The 4,685-nt window shown below is 37.7% G+C and overlaps 2 protein-coding genes and 1 long non-coding RNA gene across 4 annotated transcripts in view; all 3 read right to left on the reverse strand.

The window, feature by feature from the left end:
- Positions 1 to 4,685, reverse strand: part of LOC100175634 (cell wall protein AWA1-like) — a 63,658-nt gene that overhangs the window by 38,342 nt on the left and 20,631 nt on the right. The window lies entirely within an intron of this gene.
- The window catches only part of LOC113475111 (fibrillin-2-like), a 49,154-nt gene that overhangs the window by 35,032 nt on the left and 9,437 nt on the right, over positions 1 to 4,685 (reverse strand). The window lies entirely within an intron of this gene.
- The window catches only part of LOC113475113, a 2,241-nt gene continuing 596 nt past the window's right edge, over positions 3,041 to 4,685 (reverse strand). The window contains exon 2 of the long non-coding RNA XR_003396860.1: positions 3,041 to 3,527. This is a non-coding gene — a long non-coding RNA (uncharacterized LOC113475113). The remainder of the gene's footprint in view (positions 3,528 to 4,685) is intronic.

Below are 4,685 nucleotides of genomic sequence, written 5' to 3' on the forward strand. Positions count from 1 at the left end.
TTCTGTTTGGCTGACAATTTAATTTAGACAACTCGTTAGTGACCACTGAGTTACAGCAATTGCCATTAAGTGAAGGACAAATATGCCCACAGTGGTAGCAGCAACGAGCATTAAACGAATAGCCAATGGAGGCAGGCGCACTAACCATTAGTAACCAATGTGCTACCGCTCTCTAAATGCTGTTTTATGTTTAATGTGAAATTGAGCTATCAGCAGCAATATACTATAATATAAAATAAAACCTACATAGCCACATGCAATGTGTTTGAAGGAACATCAGTTGGAACAGAGATGATCCTTGATGTCCTTGTAATTGTGTCATTAACCTCAACCTCCCATGCTGTTGCTCCCGGAGTTTCTTCCAGGAAGATGGTGAGTAAAGTTGGAGTGGTGATCACATTCAGGATCCTAGAACCATCCGGAGCTAAAAATATTAAAACCAATCTGTATAATTTATTCATTAGGTTAAGCAATAATCATTAAGTTGAGCATTACACTTTTACCTGTTCGGACCCGAACTAAATTGCTTGTGGTCCCTAATTCTTTATTTGAGTTAATAGCCTGAACCACCACATTGTAATTAACATTACTTGCAACATTCGACACCTAAAGAGTACTGTGTCAAAGCAAAAAAATATATATGATATTTCAACAACAGGATGCAGCAACAAACAACGGTAAATAAATAGGGGTGCTAGTGAAGAGTCTCCCCCTTCCGCCTTATTTGCTAACCACTAACCCATATAACCACTAACTACTAACACCTATAAAAACTATGCGTCTAACTATCAACACCTAACCCCCTATCATAGGGGTTAGGGGTTAGTGGTTAGAAAATAAGGTGGGGGGAAGATTCTTCACTAGCACCTAAATAGGTAACATATATAGCGGTAAAAGCAATTACAAATTGCACTGTCAAGCATTAAACGCTAATATACAAGCATCAATTTTTTCCTGGCACAGTTTGTTACCTGAGCTGGTGAAGTCGTTACTTTTACCGAACCAGTGTCCGCTGGGTTGTGCTGCGCCAGTATAAGTTACTTTGTATTCGACAGCGCCAACGACGTTCGAAAAATCAACGTTGAAACTCGTTGGCGAAGTAACAGATATGGTGACTCTGCTTGGTGCTAGAAGTAATTAGTAGAAAATTGAAACGTTACCGCATTGCTTATGTTATAGAGTGGATAACTGAAGAGCGCACTTAAAGTAATGGAAATGTATAGGCTACCATTGAATCGAACGGTCGTTTACAATTCAACACATAAATGAAGTGACCAAATTGCAGATACGACTTATATCATGGGAGATTAATCTCGCGAAAACGATCCCCACGTTGGACGAGGTTATTGATATTCCGTTTAGTCGCTGATAGGTCCAAATAGTTGAATGTGAATGAATGTAACTTGCTTTATCCTCACGTGGCCGAAATATGACAGTCGCTATAACATGGGTCATACAATGTAACTTTGTGGGTGTTTTCATTTTATCACATGCCGCCACACTATTGTCATTTGATTCCGTACTGGTATATAATACGCCTTTTGCTGTATAGATAATGAGAACTAACTAACTATTTAGCGAACGAAAGGAACGCCACTACTGACACTGTTACCACAAGGTCAGTCTAGGCTCATGGCGGGCTCTTTCGAGCCCTTACCCGGCCGCCAGGTAAGATTTTTCCTGATACTCTATCGTGTACTTATAGACCCCCCAAATGGAATAAAATAAAGCGAGATATATCGTGAACTGTTCAGTCTCTTTATAAAAGCAATTACAACTAAAGCAGATGTAGTACCCCGCTAACGCCTTCGTGTGAAGCTGGATTTGCTCGAAGTCATTTAACCCATCCAACACTCTTATTTTTTTAAACCGGGGCTTTAGATCGTTTTCAGGATAATTCAGGTAATGAATTAAATATCGGGCATCATCACAAAGTTAAATACAGGGGCGAATACACGCTTGTCGGGTTCTTTACTACTCCTATATGTGACGGCGCTTTGTCTGCAACCGTTACTGCTAACCACCCACTACTGTTGCTCAAGTTAAATTCAATCGGGTAAAACACAGTTTGCACAAACAAAACGCATAAACACATCAAGGCGACTTAATTTATTGACGAAACATATATAGCCTAAGCCTCAACGCATGAAGCATAATAAATAACATGATGCTTAATGCATAACATCCTTTCACCGCAGTGTGCAAAAGTCAGGCTTCGCAAGTGCTGCTCTACAATCTATTGCGCAATCAGAAACGCCGTAAAAAACGTCTAATTAGAATGAAATATTTAAAAATAACTTTATTTAACCAGTTAACGGTTGGGGAATGTGCAAGTATATATATATATAAACATGCTTACCTGGTAATTGTCCATGGCAAGGGCATGCGGCCAATAAGAATGTCATACAAAGTAAAATACGTCTTAACATGTTGCTGAACTTTCTGTATGAAAACTGCTTTTTAATAAACATACGGTAAAGCTGAGGCGAACTTTAGTCACAGTTAACCAACGCAATCTTATATATAATTTCAAGACGCCCCTATAAAGCTATATGTACGTCATTAAGTTTTCCTATAAAACACACAAACACAATCATTTTATACAGCCTATAAAAAGAGTAGCTCGAAAACCAGTTAAATTATTAACAACTTTTATTGCTATCGATACTGCGTATTAGTAAAACTTTAAGACTGACAGTAATTTTTCATAGACCGAATTCTGCTGTCGTATATAGTAGGCATTACTATAGCATTTTTTTATTTTGCGAAACTAATCTTTCTGACACATCCGGTCTTTAATATCTAGCTATATTTTGCTATTTGCACCACGCAAAGCAGGCTCTATTTTGATGCATGATTTGGTTTCGGACAAAATGCCTGTTTCGTGGTGTAGGCTACTACTTTGCACGATTTGGGTTCGGGAAAAAACGGAGTGAAACACAAAATCATTTGATTGTGACCGTGACTTACAGTCCATCACGCGGCTTGCACTACGTATAGTCCTGTGGGGTAAGATGGGATACCATTAGAACCTAAAATCCACATTTCCGTGTTTTTAATACTTCACAATGGTCTTTAGAGTCGCCGGGTTAGGGTTATAAAATTTTGTAAATGTGGGTAATGCAAATTAATAAATATATGGTTAACGTTTCAACGTTATATAGTATAGGTTGGGGTAAGATGGGACACCTTTTTATTCGATTTCCTCGTCCAATTTGGTAGTATACAAAGAACATTCAAAGAATTTTAAACCGTATTCTCACGACTCCCATATGCCGTTGTTAATTGTTTGAAACACGATATTTAGATACTACGTGCTACAGGTGTCCCGTCTTTCCCCACCCTACTGTATATAAGATTAAGTGCGAATATGCACTGTATGTAAAGTGCTAAGGACACGCACTGTTCACATATATAAACGTACGGGCGATTGAAAACGTGCCGACTACACAAGTTAAAGCGTCGTAGAGTATACGATAACAAAACACATAGTAGTAACTAATTTTGTGCATTTTTTTGGACAAGACCTTAAATTGCTGAACGTCAAATATAGAGATTTCCCAATTATAAGAAGCCCTAATTTGAATTTGTGCTGCGGTTATAATTTAATTCTTTTTAAACTGGTAAATTGAAATAAGCTTTCCACGATATTAATATATCGGAAGTGGACCACCCGCTGTCGATATCTACCCTACGTAACGTCATCATAAACGAATGTGATTGAATATCAATGGGTGTGGCGTTGAAACGTGGGGTGGAATTGCCATTGAACATTCGAGCAACTACTTCTACTTTGTAAGGGGTGGATTGAAAACACATCTTGTACACAATGTTTAACACTGTGTGGCTCTTGCTCGAGTAGACGCTCTCTACAGAAGATCCGTTGACGATAATGCCTAAAAACAAATTCTTATAATAAATGAAAGCTGTTTATACTTGCATGGCGTTATTGACAACTCATAATAAAACCCTAGGTTGGATAAATTGTTATTGGGTGTCTTGCGCAAGGACCCATACGCCTACTGTTGTAACAGCGTCAAGCCTCGAAGCTCAAGCCCAAACCAAGTAGCCATGTAGCTGGAAGCCTAACATTACCCTTTACTAATTTACCATGTCCAGAGAAAAAAGAAGCCTAAGTTATTAACATTTACGAAACTGTTGCACAATGTAGTCATACCAGCCTATGACCATTAACATTCCACAAAAGACTTCGCATTTCCACACTATTGAAAATCGTTCTGCTGCAATATGCAACTTACCAGCGAATTCACAAGTAAAACTACCATTGTAGTTTGTGCATATTGTATGAAGTGGACAGTTATGAACACCTGTTACGCATTCATCAATATCTGTGCACGATACACCATCACCAGTAAACCCAGTATTGCAAGTACATGTAAAACTTCCAATTGTATTGGAACAAGTAGCATTTGCATGACAATTGTCAATGTTTAATGTACATTCATTAGTATCTAAAAAGCGAGAGCTGTCGTTTGTACAGTTATAGCAGATATTTAATAGGTTGTACTTGGGAAATGGATTAGGTCAGTCCTGACTTACACAATATTCATTTACTCAAACTTTACAAGTATAATTTGGTAATATATATATATCCTACATTTTAGTTAATAAAATTTTGGGTAATAAATTTTGAGATGATAAAAAAATTATTAAAATAACATAAT

The sequence above is a fragment of the Ciona intestinalis genome, unplaced genomic scaffold (genome assembly GCF_000224145.3).
Source record: "Ciona intestinalis unplaced genomic scaffold, KH HT000105.2, whole genome shotgun sequence".
Classification (NCBI taxonomy): Eukaryota; Metazoa; Chordata; class Ascidiacea; order Phlebobranchia; family Cionidae; genus Ciona; species Ciona intestinalis.